Raw genomic sequence first — 15,243 nt, forward strand, 5'->3', positions numbered from 1 at the left:
AGTTTAGAGAAGATTATGTAAATTATCCAAGTTCATATGTTAATAAGAGACAGAGCCAAGATATGACCCCCTCCACCCCCCAACCCCCGCCCCCAGACACTTGACCTCCCTGATGTGAGTGGAGCATGCTGCCTTTCAGAGGTGGCACCATTTCGAATGTATAATGTTTGCAGTGGCCCTCTCTCCTATGGCAGGTACAAAAAGATAGATTCTTTTTTTTTTTTTTTGCTATTAATAAGAAAAACACCATTGTCATAAAATAAATTTTGAACACAGCTTCAGGGTCAAGGGAACCATCTAGCACACCTTTTCTTGCTGTAGGGAAATTGATCAAAAAAAAGGAAGGCATGGGTGTACATGATCTCAAAGGATTTTAAATGCTCCCTGATCTACCAAATGCTACCAAAATGCCTCTAAATTCTAAAATGACTGCTAAAATTATTTTTTTTGTAATCAATTTAAAATATGTTAGTTATATTTATATTCCTCGTATGTTACATTTGTAATTTATATGTTGTGATTTTCTGTATGAGCAATATGTTTACAGAAATATCTTTGAGTCTTAGAGAATATGTTTTCTGTTTTAAGATACAGTGGAGGGTTATAGCTGTATACACATATTGTCAGGAACACAAAATCTTAAACCTATTTCAAAGTGAAAATATTCACGCTGTGCTAAAATTTCTAATATCTCATTGTATAGCAATGGCCCAATTTCTCTTTTTCAGGTGCTCCCTGATACCCTCCTGATATAACAACAAAAGTGGTAGATTTAAAAATAGCAACCTTCACTTTATACTTTATAACAAATAGCTATTTTGTTTTGTTCTTATCCAGCTGAAGATACTTAATGCCTACAATATGTAAGTATAGTTAAGTAAATGACAAAAATTCAATGGTTTGTAATTACTGTGTAACAACTTTGATTAGTTTTTTATTAAAGCTAAGTGGCATACTTCTCCAAATTTAAAGTATATATATAGAGAGAGACATGATATTCTCTTTTCTTGCTTCTACCATTTTATTTAGAATTTTTAGAGCGTTTTTACTGTCAAGAGTCCCATGCCATTTTAAAGACATTTCAGTTCCTGTATCTTGTGTCAAAAAGTCTCTGGGTATAACTCCCATCTCTATTAATAATGAAGAATTCTGGTGGCTTTCTTTCTCTGCTTGTTAGTATTCAGCTCTCACTAACCTCTCTGTCAAAAAGAGTTAATAACACGTTGGCTTTTATACACTTTAAGTGAGCCATGCATGTGAAAGATTATTAAAATGTATGACATATAAATTCAAAAGTAGAAACAATTATACATGAAAAGCAAGAATATTGCTATTAATATCACTTTACCCTCTGTGAATAAACAGGAAAGCCAAGACAGAGATTCACTGGCTTTGCTGACTCTAACAGCAGTGAGGTCAGGAGAAGGGCTGGTACTTCAGTAATAATATCCTTGGGGGCCTTCCATATGCCGGTTTGCAAATAATTAACACTCAAGTTACAGAGCCACTTGGCCCAACCTGCACAATATCAGTTCATGTGACATTTAATAACAGTGTAATTATGCAGCCTTTTAACCTTTTCAAATGCAGCTTCTATTTGAGATAAGAAAAATGATCAATCTACATATTTTTCTTCTATGAAATTTGCATAAAGCTAAAGAGTTATATCTGCCATGAATTAATATTTATAATGAGAGAACAAAATATTTCATTAGGAACAAGACTGGCTGCAAGTTTTACTGATTCACTTATTTCTTTTGTATATCCGTGTCATACCTTATTTTGCTTTTGTAATTTTTCACTTCATTTTAAACTACACATCAAATTTACTCATTGATTCTGAGATCAGTTAGTTTCCTCATCTGAAAGGTGAAAGGAGAATAAAATAGATGATTCGTATTCAGTTTTTTTTTAAGCTGAACCTCAGCATTTTGTAAAGATGGGACTAGGGCTGTTATGGGTAACATTGGGCTAGAGAGGGACTTTTCTCTCAGGGAGAACCCTGAGTCTCCTTCCCCTCTAACATGCAAGAACTTTAGGAAATCTAGAAAAAACAAAACACTTACTGGAATTAGGAGGTGAGGACACATAATACAAGGTCAGTATAGCAATCCAATAATAAAATTAAGAAAACATTACCATTCATAATAGCATGCAAAAGAATGAAATTCTTAGGAACAAAGTTAATAAAAGGGCAAGACCTATATGCTGAAAACTATAAAACATGGCTGAAAGAAATTAAAGGCCTAAATAAAAAACAAAACAACATAGTTGACAGTGTTTAGGTCTGGCTTATGGGATTATGTAGTATAATATATTTTCCTTTTTGCTTATTGATATTTTTAAATTTTTTTATTAGAATTATTGGGGTGACATTGGTTAATAAAATGAAATAGATTTCAAGTGTACAATTCAATAATATGTCATATGTATACTGCATTGTATGTTCACCACCCAAAGTTAAATTCCCTTCTGCCACCAAATATTTGACTCTCTTACTCCTATCTACCTCCCCTACTCCCCTATTTTTTGCACTTTTGACAATAAAATTTTTAAAGAGGAGGAAAACTAACATTAAACATTTTTAAATCTTCTTTCTCCCAAAATGACTGTTAATTGAAAAGTAACTGGTTAGTTAAAGGTGGAAGTAGTAGATGTAATAAAACATAAGTATGCAGTTTGAACTAGTTTTACTTTTGTAAAGGGAATGAGAAACAACTCCCAGAAACAAAAGTGTTCTTTAGCTGTAAATGTGCCTTTGACTGTGGTCATCTCTTTTTTTTTTCTATGAAAGACAGGAGTTTCCCGCAAAAGTCTAAGAAGCTTAAAATAGTGAATGAGAGTGACTGTAACAAGCTAACATGGTTTTTAGAATAACTGAAGTTCCAGAGAAGAATTAAATAAAATGACCCAGTGAAGAAGTTGGAGGAATACCCTGTCAAGAAGAGCCTTAACATCTGAAAACACGAGTGTTTGGGTGGATCTGATGGGAATGGCACTCACAGGGTGCTCCTGGAGAAGGACTCAGGTCAGAGAAAAGGAGTCTGGACTAGGAAAGCCAGGGCATTTTCCTGTAAGGAGAACTCAAGGAGGATTCTAGCTGAACTGATAACAAAGGTAACCTTCAGTATGGCTGGTGGAGAAGCCAAGACTGTGCTCCTGGAATTCGGAGCGTTAGGAGCAAAGGAATGTGGGTGAAGGAGGAAGATCAGTAGTCTCAAAAGCTGAGGCTTAGAAGATGAATCTCTGGAGAGAAAAATATCAAAACATTGTAAAATTGTTCTTACCATTTGCCTCCACTGTTTCACTCTATGAAGCACACATCTCCAGATTTTCTTCTGCTACAGGAAGTTACATCCGCATATTGGCACCACAGTGTACCCTGCTGGGAAAAGAAGCACTGGTAGAGACTAGGTAGTCAGAAAAGGAAGGGAACTAACATCAACAGAGGAAGTGCTGCTTCATAAAATTTGGCTAAGGATGTTATGCATGCAACTTTTTTTTTTTTTAAGTTCACAAGAAATTTGTGCAGTCAATATTTTTATCTCTGTTTTACAGATGTGAGGAGAAGGAGTTTGGTAATTTATGGCCAAGCTGATCAGTCAGCTTTAGTCAGCTCTGGGCCCAGGCCCTCACTGACCAAGCCGACAAGCGTCATCTAACTTGAAAGTAGAAAATTCAATTTAGGTGAGTTAAGATAAATAATTCAGGTGGGAAGATTCATCTGTTTGGCATTGTTATTACTAAAAAGTACGATAAAGTTTTAGTATATTGCTTAATTTCCCAAAGATTCCAGAGAGACACCTATCCTTTAAGATACAAAAAAAAAAAAAAAAGCAGAAGCATTCCATTCTTCAAATGAAAAAATTACAAGTAGTATTTTTTAAATACAACATCATTCTATTAGTGGTGCTAATGGAATTAACTCAGCTACATAGGCAGATCATGCTATGTCCAACTGGTTGAGAGGTTGAGGAAATCAAATATTGTTAAATGTGATTTAGAGATGTACAAAGGTATCTCTCAGAGAGAAAACCATTAGCAGGTTTATACCATATCTAGATTTTTCTTTTCTATTTTTCTATTACAGTATTACAAAGCTATATTACAAAGTTGCTGATAATCAAGAAAGATTACCTGTTTCCAGACTGAAGGAAAAAAAAGCAACCAATTATACTATATCAGAAGTATCATTTTTGGGGGATAATAACTGATAGGAGTGATGAATGATTTAATTCAAGTTCCAACAAAGAATTTTAACGAGAACATTTTCACTTCTCATTCATTCATTCATTCTTCATTCTTTCCCTCTAATGCCAGTCCCTGTTCAGTGTGAGAGAAACAATAATGCGTAGGACATGGTCTTTCCCTCATAGAACTTGCAGTCCAGTGAGGGTGAGCAATACACAAAAGCTAACTACACTGAAGTGATGGGCTCTATATAAGGGCATGATGAGCAAAGGGCTATGGGAGCCAGGAGAGGGTGGTAGGTATCTACTGCACCAAGGACCAGTGTGACTGTTAAAGCACCCGAGGGCCAGAGGCCAGCCCTAGTCCCTGGAATGGCTGCCAACCTAGCAGCTAAAGAGCCATGGTTACACTGTCCTAACAATATTCAGAGAGTGAGATGAAGCCAGGACCAGCAACCCCAGTATTGTGGTTAACAGATATTAAAGCAAATATGGAGAAAATGTATGGTCAAGCCATAGCTGGGGTTTGAAAGATAAGTGCTCTATTAAATATATAAAGAAATAACATGAGCAGGCAATGTTGGTACTTCACTGAAGTTTAAATTCATCTTCAACTTATCAAGATCCCAAGACTTTTCCTATGATTTTTCTAAGCCTTTATACTTTCCTGCATTATGGCTCTGATGTGAAAAGTATGGAAGTGTTGAGAGTTAAATATTTGGAAGTGGAAGATGAATCTCTGTAAGAAAGTGGCTAGAGTTGTCATTAGCACTTTGTTTGGAACTTTCTCACCTAATTCTTTATGTTTTTTTTTTCACCCCTTAAAAATTGTAATTCACCATTCTTCATTCATCCATTAAACATATATCAAGTGCCTACTGTGGGCTAAACATTGAGGATACATAGATGATCAAATGCCATCACTGCCCTATGGGAGTTCAGTCTTGATAGAGAGCAACATGCAAACAATTCCAGTACCAAGCAATAAATGTGTAAGACACACACTGGAAACACAGTGGAGGAACTGATTGATCTGTCAGAGAAAGACGTCACAGGAGATGACACCTTTGAGCTCAGTTCTAAAAGATAGGCAGAAGTTTTCAAATGCAAGTGTGGCAAAGAGCTTTCCAAGGAGAGCAAATAGCTTAAGCCAACATATATGAAGGCACTGAATTGCATGAAATGTCTAAGAAAGATGACTTGCTTTAGGTAAAGATTAGAGTGTCAGGAGATGAGCTGGAAAGGTAGGTTGGGACTACTATACAGAAAAGAAGAAATAATTGCATTGAAAACTTTAGCACCTCTGAACTTGTGGGTTCAGAGCTAATGGTTTTGCCTCTGGTTGACCTTGCTTGGCTTCCACTTATTGTCTACTAACCCAGTCATTGCTAAGACAAAGTTTTGAAGCAGGCAAAGTGCATACATAATGTCTCTCTGTTATTTTTCCCCCCAGTTTTATTGAGAAATAATTGACATATATCACTGTATAAGTTTAAGGTATTCAGCATGATGTTTTGATTTACATATATTGTGAAATAATAACATAATAGGTTTGGTTAGCACCCATCATCTCATATACATACGATAAAAAGAAAAAGACTTCTTGTGATGAGAACTTTTAGGATCTATTTTCTTAACTTTCCTATGTATCACATAGCAGTGTTAGCTATAGTCATCGTGTACTTTACATCCCCAGGACATATTTATCTTATACCTAGAAGCTTGTACCTTTTGACTACCTTTCTCCAATTTCCCCTTCCCCTACCCCCATCTCTGGTAGCCAGAAAACTGATCTCGTTTTCTATAAATTTGGTGGGGTTTTTTGTTTGTTGTTTTAGATTCTATATATAAATAAGATCATACAGTATTTGTCTTTCTCTGACTGACTTATTTTACTTCCAATATGCCTTCAAGTTTGACCATGTTATCGCAAATAGTAGAATTTCCTCATTTTTTATGACTGAATAATATTCCATTATGTTTGTGTGTGCATGTGTCTATGTGTGTGTGTATCTCACAACTTCCTTATCCATCATTCACTGATGGACGCTTGTGTTGTTTCCATGCCTTGGCTATTGTGAATAACGGTTCTATGAATGCAGGGGTGCTAACATCTTTTCAAGTCAGTGTTTCCATTTCCTTTGGACGTAGCCCCAGCAGTGGAATTCCTGGATCACAGGGTAGTTCTATTTTTAATTTTTTGAGAAACCTCCATACTGTTTTCTATAACGACTGCACCAATTTACATTCTTACCAACAAGGCACGAAGGTCCCCTTTTCTCTATATGCTCACCAGCATTTGTTATCTCATGTCTTTTTGATGATGGTCATTTTAACCTCTGTCTCCCTTCTGCTTCCCCTCCATTCTTCCAAGAATAACCTCTGTCTCCAGACTTCTTTCTAGCTTCTTTTGTTCTGCTAATCTAACAAAGTCTGTTGGCAAGAGTCTCCCTTTGTGGTTTTGCTGCAGTTCCAAATGAAATTGATAAACACATTTAAAAACATAGCGGCTTCACCATGCTACTTCTCAACACCATACACCTGGCTCTTAGCAGAAGTGTTCAAGGTTTTACACAAATTAATTTTTGGATCTGGCAGGTATGTGCATGCATGTTTGTGTGTTTGTGAAGATCTCGGGGAGGGGAAGAGATACTTTTGGGGCTGTTGAAGTCATTACCTGGATTCACACTTCACTGAAAGTGAGGAGCTAGCCACATCTAACCAATTACCATCTCATTGCCTGGGGGTAGTTGTGGTCTTATTGTTTGTAGTCTGGCGGTGGGTAGCTATGCGTGATTGGAGCTTCAATGTACAAGAGTCATATGTTAAAATATTTATAATCATTACCTGTTAAGATGTAGTAAATTATTTACACTAGCAAAACCACCATCACAACAGATTTTATTCATAGAGTCCCACTATTTCATGATGAATCTGTAGGTTTCCTGCCTTAAGAATAATTGGTGTTTAATGGGATGCTTTGAACAAATTAAAGAGAGCAAAGACAAACAGACAAGGCTATAAGTTATATGATAGTTTTGTTACCAGAACTGATCAATGGCTTACCAGCAGAAGCATCAGGATTCTGTGAAACTGAAGATGCTTCCTGGACCTTATTGTTCTGTCTACACACAGAGACCATTATAGGAGATAAAAAGTTCTAATATGTTCTCCATGTTCTATATGGCAGTTCTAGAAGATATTGAGATGAAGAGAGTGTTTAATATTATCAGTATGGCTAGGGGAATATAAGTCTTTCAGTGTAAGCAAACACCTGCATTGTGGTAGTTAAGAAAGAGTCATTTGCCTTGCAGAGTGTATGGTCTAAGCCTTTTACAATCTCTGGTGGCAGCATTGGGAGGCAGAAATAAGAGATGATACTAATAAGCTCTGATCTTGCAAGTGCAGAATGATGGGCCAAGAACTGACTATAAAAGCTTTGCCAACTGGGGATTAGGAGTGGCACTCAAATTAAAATGCGAGAGCTTCTCTTTTTCTCTTTTCTGGCACAACTTCTTTCCTCCCTACAGAGAAACAGAAGCCTATGGCAATCTTTTTTAAATTCTACTGAGGGTCTTTAGCTTCATGAGCGAAGGGAGACAGAGTTTTTCTTTTAAACTAACATCTTAAGCAGGTCAGCTGAGAACTCTTCCACACCTCCTGGGAAAGGTAAAAACAGTAACATCCTCCCAGGACCCTCAAGGGGATGATGTCACAAAGCAGGGGTGGGTATGTGGTGTCGGCCTTCACTACCTTCACTACAAGCATCACGATCTAGGCTTGGGCTGCAAGGGAATATTTGAAATCACTTGTTGCCAAAGGTAATGAGCTACCTCTGTGCAGTCATGGGAAACAATTGTTGGAGATTACTGAAGTAGAGTCTGGAGAATTTTGAACATTGTCTCTTCTCCTGAGCTGGATTCTTCTCCTCATTCGAGAGTTGCTATGTGCAAGGCAGGTTACCCCATCGCCTTGAATAAGGGAAAGCCAAACTGAGGGGCCACAGAAGCATTATCCATGTGCCAACTGAGCAGGCCTTTTGCTTATTAGTACAGGGCACAACGAGCAGCAAGAGGGTTGTTTGGGCTTGGCTTATGTTTGCTGTGTTTCAAAACTAAGGTGAAATCTGGCTTCAGATCCCTGAGGTCTAACCAATTCAGTAATGAACTCGGACAGCTTAATAGGTGATATTTCCACCCAATCCCCAGATTCTGTCCTGGGGAGATATTTTCTAAGTTGAAAATGGGGTAAATGTAATGGACCCCACTCAAAAATGACAAATCTCCTTGTAAAATCATCTATAAATGAATGGAACTGGTGATGCCTTAAAATATTCCTCTATTCTTAAAGTTATATTCAAGAGTCTTATTGTCAAGAAAACATGATAGGTTTATTAAATACTCTATAGAATAATGTACTTGAAGTGCCTGCCTTATCTTATGCAATTTTTATATCTAATCTGAGTTGTATGTATGCTACTGCAGCTTCAAAACATCTGGGCACAGCAATTTTTTTCATTCCTGCACCTGCAAGGGTAAGTACACACATAAACAAAAAAGAAATTAAATCTTCCACAGAGCTGGGGAAAAAAAGAACCCAACCAGCCATGAAGCTCAAGGGAGCCGTATGACAAGTGCTGAGCTGTAAACAAGCTTGAGAGGGATTTAATTCTTATGACAAGTGCCAGTGGTGGCATCTCACATGGACTCAGCATATGCACACGTTTCAGAGAGGAGCCACACAGGATTTAACGCAAATAGAAAAGAAGAAAAAAAAGAAAAAGCTCTCAGTGCATCAGCTTCTCTTCATCTATAAATAGCCAAGCAAATCAGGATGAGCTAGTGTTGTAATTATCTTGATTTTCAGAATTTTTGCCACTCAGAAGAGATTTTAAAAGTCTCCTCCCTGCTCTTTATAATTATAGCTGCTGTTCCAACCTCTGCTAAGGGTTGGTGGTTGCAGTATGATATTCGCCAGGTGGCTGCTCTGCAGCAGAGAAAATTACCAAGTTTCCTTGGTTAGTCCGGTTTTGTCACTTAGGATCCAAGTCAAAACTTCCGAGGGCAGCCATTCATCATCTTGTGACAGCCACTTCTTCACTTTTGCTTGTAAATTCTCGACTCTGGCACTGTGGGGCCTGCCTGCACTTGAGTAAATGACACAACTAAGGAACCAGAGTAGCTGTGTTCCACTTTGCATAGAATCACAGACACCTATGCCAGGAGAGGATTAGAAACCGAATCTTGTGACAGCCCAGAAGCTGGGCTCCGTCCAAACGTGAAATGCCAGGTTTGATGATCCCTGCTCTCTTGGTATGTTCGAGAACTAGAATAGAGGATGGGGAAGAGAAGTGGGAAGTGATTCTTAAAAACAGATGGGGGAGACTATAATAATTAGTGCACTGATTTAGATAGATGCCTTTGCCATGCCTTAGTAACCTTGGATTGCCTGTGTCATGTGCTGTATATGCCATGGCATTGAAATACAATTGCTGCACTCAGATTTTTCTTTAACACCAAGCTCCATTTGGTTATTTTAATGAGACATTTTCATTTTCGGTACACCTAAGTTTTGACATTTTCCCATCATTAGCTCTCGTGATCTCGTTGGAAGTACTAATGCCACAGGCCAAAACACAGCTCTTGGATGGCAGTGGCGATATGGCAACCAAAGGCCGTGTTCCACTTTTGTGGAACTTGGGTCACGCTGATGATAGTATCTTATGTTTATGTGATTCCGTAGTATCTCTGTGTACAGTTAGTATTATAATGAAAGGATAAAGAATCTGAACTAGAAGGTAGGTTTAAGCCATTTACTAGGCTCTTTGCAAGTGGCCTAAATGGTGTTCCCATTGAATTAACACTTGCCACAAGTATATAAGCTATTTTAATTATGCTTTGCATAAAATTGCCAAAACAGAATAATGTGTATATAATGGCATAAGACCTTGAAAAAAATCTATATATTATGTTTTTTATCTGTGAATGGGAAAGCCATTTTAGTGGGTAACTGCCATTTTAAGACTCCGTTGGATATATACATGAATGTTGCATTGCATTGTACAATATGCATATTATTGTTAGTGGTTGCATATGGCAACAAAACGTTTCTTTAATATTAAAAAAAGATCTGTTATGTAGAGTTGAAATAAATTTTGCATTTTCTTTAAAAAAAAAAAAAAAACAGGTGGGATGGGAAACCCTGCCAGTTGCCTACCTAATATCTTTCTTCTACATCAAGGGTGGGCAAATAATGGTATACTGGTTAAATTTAGTCTGCTGCCTGTTTTTCATAAATAAAGTGTCGTTGGAACACAGCCCCACTGTGTATTGCCCATGGCTGCTTTCATGCTACAAGGGCAAAACTGAGCAGTTGCAACAGACGCCTTCTGGCCTATCGAGCTAAAATATTTACTGTATGGCCCTTTACAGAAAAAGTTTGCTGGTCCTTATCTTATATTAAGAGAATCCCATTTTGATTGTGGCAGCCATGCGCCAGTGTTTTAAAACACTTCTTCCTTGAAGCTAGAGGTGACCGTATGGTCTGGTTTGGCCTAATGAGATGCAAGAGAAAGTGAACTGAGTGGGGCCTTCAGGAAAGCTATTGTTTGACTAGATTATAAGAAGAATACCGCCCTGAATCTCTTTCTGAAAAGTCTTCTACCTTTGTGGTATCTACCTCCCTAAATACATTAGCTAAGTCCAGTGGTCAACAGTAGCATTTGTGATGGTGGTAACTCTGATTTAGTAGGTTAACATGATAGAATTTAGGATGTGAGCCCAGGTGGAACCAGGTGGAACACTCTCCAGTTCTGTATTTGAAGACTTTCTTTTTATTCCATTTATGAGGAAGTAAAAACCATTTCTGAGTGATTTCTGTAGCACTCTCCTCAGTACTTCTCTCCCTTTTCCATGCTCTCCTCTTTCTTCTCGCTCCTGCGGTTCCTACGCTTGATGTTGCAGGGAATGGGGTAGTGAGAGGTTAGGAAAGTGAGAGGAGTGGGGAGTTCAAAAAATAATCAATCTCTTCCCCCCACTTCATCATACCTGATCAATCGAAATCCATTAATGGACCTTTCCCAAAATGTAATCATCACAGTAACAAAATCAATCTATACCAAAATGGTAGCTTCTAAAACTACAACTAAAACCACCTCAGCTTCCTTACCTGGCAAAGATACCGAAAGAAAACCTTGAGTAGACATTGAATTTCCTAGTCTTTTCTCATAAAATCAAAACAAAATCCAAAGAGAATATACAGTCAAAGATTTTATGGAAGATAATGTCTAATACATTTCTCCTTACAGTCTTAAAAAGTCTTTAATCAACTAGGATCCCATCTTGTGCAAGACTCATGTTGATTTTTGAGGTAAAAACAGTGTAAAGTTCTGGGGTTGAATTCCTGTAAGCATTTACTGTTAGGAATTTTTCTTCATTTTTAAATTTTAAAAAATCTTTAAAAAGAGTCTAATGTGGCCATTTGAGTAAATGGTTTTTTTCTCACAGATATCATTCAGTCGTGCTTTTATTTTTGGTGTTATGTTTAAACATTATTTGATCTATTAATGCTATCTTGATTTTGGTTATAAATGGTCTGTTGTTAGTTTAACTCTTCATAGGTGTCTACAAATTATTGTAGACTCTGGCTATCATGCTTGTGAAGTTTTGGAGCCAAGCAAATGTGTCTAAGTATGTAAATAAATATGATCAGACTCTATAAGTTATACTTGGTGCTTTGAATAATCATTTCCCCCACCATTCTCTCCTCTTTCTTTTTTTGTGCATGACATCACATCCAGCACACTTCCTCATCAGAAGTGGCTCTAAACATGAGCATAGCCACTGACACCCCAGCCTCCTCAACCTGCATCTCTGAAAATACAATGGCAATATTCCCAAATTAAAACAAAGCACTCTAGAATTTAAAGATTCTAGGTCAGGATGACAAATGTAGACAGACTGTTTATTTGGGGGAAAAAAATCTATGAACTTTAAAGAGCACTAGGATTTGCACCGTTATGAAGGCAAAATTCTAGTGACCCTCAAGGTTCCTGCCTCCTGAAACACATCCCCTATACATCCCTTGAAGTACAAGTAGAATCTGTGAATATGGGATATCACATATTAAGTTACTAATACACTGACTTTTACTTAATCAAAAGGGATATTACGCAGGTGGATCTGAGAGATTGGACCTTTGAGAGGGCTTATGGAGGTAGCCCTGTAGCTAAACCTGGGGGCAGGCAGCTTCAAGGAGTTGAGAATAATCCCTGGCTGACAGCCAGCAAGAAACAGGACCCTCAGACCTACAGCTGCAAAGAAATGAACCCTGTCAACAACCGGAATGAGATTGGAAGAGGCCCCCAACCCTCCAGATGAGACCCCAACTCCAGCCAACATTTTGATTTCAGTTCGGTGAGATCCTGAGCTGAGAACCCAGTTTACCCATGCCTGGACTCCTAGCCCATATGAGATAATACATTTTTGTTGCTTTAATCTGCTAAATTGGTGATAATCTGTTATGCAGTAATAGACAATGAGTACAATCAGAAGTGTAGAGCCCACCTCTGATAATCGTTACAGCTATGGGACTCCGTATTCCGTAGTGAGGAAGAAATGTCTCTCTTTAGAACCTTCCTGCTAAACTTTCCCGCTAAGTTGGCTAGATGTTGTACTTGGCAAGAATCACACAAAAGTTCATAAGAATGGCTTGATCAACAGTAAAATTAATTAATTCATCAATTTATTCATTCAAAAAATATTTGAGTGCCTATGATATGCCAGACGTGCTTCTAGGCATTGTTTTATATGATGGTACTCTTTTTTTTGCTATTTTCTCCTTTAGATGTTATCTTCACCCTTCTCTGTATTTTGGGAGGCTGAATTTTACAAACTTCTCTATAGAGTTTCCATGTACGTTGGGTTCAGCTAATGGAATAAACCGGCAAGAAGATGAAAGTGTAGCAAGAGAGCGCAGACAGGAGGAGACTTATTCCTTGGATTTTTTGAGTTAGCTGCAGCCCTTCTCTCTTGCTGATGTTCCTCTCATAAGTTACTCTCTCTTCAAGTGGCCCTCTCCCCTTGCCCCAGCCACTAGATTGAGTAAGAGCTCCTGGACACACTGTGCTCTCCCTGTTTGAGTACCTAAACCCTGGCCATACTGTCACTGCTGGGGTGGGGTGAAATCTGGTGTCACCCCAGTGACAGAGAGAAGGAGGTGGTGGATAGTGGACAGTGGCGTTGTGTGTTGTTTCTTGGTTCTTGCCAGCCAATGCAGTAAAGAATTACAGGTTGGCGAGATTTAGAAAAAGTAAGATGTATTGAAAATACATTTAGAAGGAGACGAACTGCGCTAAGGAAGGCCGCAGCCCTGTGGAATTTAGGAGGTGAAGAAATAAGATAGTACACCCCAAAGGGAGAGGCGGGTTTCCAGCCAGGAACACTGTAACAATGCAGAAATGGAAAGGTCTGTTTATATTTGGGCCCTAATGGGAGGTCCAAGATGATCCTATGTGAGGTCACCTTGACTGACACCTGGCTGCTATATAACTTCGCTTACTGCGCATGTGTTTACCCAGAATTCAGTCTGTTATAATTAAATTCATGCACTTCGAGGCATAGTCATGAGATTATAATGATGGTATAATGAGACTGAAGTTAGGGGCAGTACTTTCTGCGCAAGTGTTTGTAGCTGATTGAGTCAGCAGCTTTTATGGCTTTTTTGCTCTAGGATTTGGGTAATTTATAACCCTAAAAGGGAGGTATTTCTGGGAGGTGCATAAGAAAGGTCTTCAAGGGAAGTTTCTATGGTTACAGAGCTGGGCCTTGGCTCCTGTCACTCATGCCTGACTTCCTAACAACACCTTTGTAAACAGTTTCCTAATCAAACTCTCTTCATGTCCTTGATGTTTGACTGTGTTCTTTCCTACCAAGACCTTGAGGGTAAAGCACTAATAATGCTTCCATTCCCCAGAACTTGGTATTTGGAACCACTGGGTCAGGGCACTTGGATTCTAGTCTCAGTTTAACTTCTACCTAACTACAGGAACATGGTCTTTCAGGGACATTGTTCTTTTTTTATCTGTACAATGAGAGAAAAGGTTTAAGGTATATCTGATGTCTCCAAGTCTCATAATCCATATATTGGTAGGTGGTTTGTAAAATCCATTCACACTATGTGATGTTCAAAGGAAATGTAATTTCTTTATGTGTGACTGATCTGGATTTCCTCTGGAATCTGAACCCTTTGATATTGAAGAAACTATATTCAGGCCAATCTAATGAAATAGTAGAACAATCTGTTTAGATAATATCCAGTCTCTCTAGGTAAAAATGCTCAGCCTCTTGAATTTCTTAGTTCAGTCTTTAGTCTTTTTCCAGCTTCTTTCCAGGGTAGCTTCTGGGTACGTGAAAGGAGGGGACTGGCTTATGTTTTGTTACCTTGTGACTAAGGGAAGTTCAGGTCCTTGGATTTTCTTGGTATCTTCTGGCTTCTCTGATCTCTAAGGCACTGTCTCTTGTTTGCCTCATTTGGTAAACTTTTTTCATAAAGGAACAGGTAATGAATATTTTAGGCATTGTGGATCCTACAATCTCTGTTGCAATTACCCAGCTCTGAAATTCAAAAGCAGCTATTGGCGACATGTAAATGAAAGGGCATTTACTTTATTTACAAAATAAAATAGGTCACCTGGTTGGATTTGACCCATGGACCATAGTCTTCACTCTCTTTATTTGCCTTTTGGAACCACCACCACTGGTAAACACACACAAGCACAGAAAGACTAGGAGTAAAGTCTTTTATTCAGGGAAGCAAATGAGAAAACCACATTAATATTTTTTTTCTAAATTCTACCCCTGTTACAAGTGAAGTAGAAGCAAAATGAGGTAGCTGTACAAGACCTACCAGAAAAGCAGCCTCATTCCTAAATGATTATTTTATCTTTTATTCAGATCAGGGTTGATGGCACACCTTACTCAGCAGATGGGGCTCCAAAGGACTCTGGGCTGTTTACTATTCAGTGTACTCTCAAAGGATAAAGCTTCCTACCAGG

General features: G+C 38.2%; 1 long non-coding RNA gene across 1 annotated transcript in view; it reads left to right on the forward strand.

Annotated features, from left to right (window-relative positions):
- The first annotated feature begins 275 nt into the window (after window positions 1-275).
- Window positions 276-15,243, forward strand: part of LOC120604604 (uncharacterized) — a 45,153-nt gene continuing 30,185 nt past the window's right edge. Inside the window, exons 1-2 of the long non-coding RNA XR_005653385.1 lie at window positions 276-863; window positions 2,795-3,687. This is a non-coding gene — a long non-coding RNA (uncharacterized LOC120604604). The remainder of the gene's footprint in view (window positions 864-2,794; window positions 3,688-15,243) is intronic.

The sequence above is a fragment of the Pteropus medius genome, unplaced genomic scaffold (genome assembly GCF_902729225.1).
Source record: "Pteropus medius unplaced genomic scaffold, Ma_sr-lr_union100, whole genome shotgun sequence".
Classification (NCBI taxonomy): Eukaryota; Metazoa; Chordata; class Mammalia; order Chiroptera; family Pteropodidae; genus Pteropus; species Pteropus medius.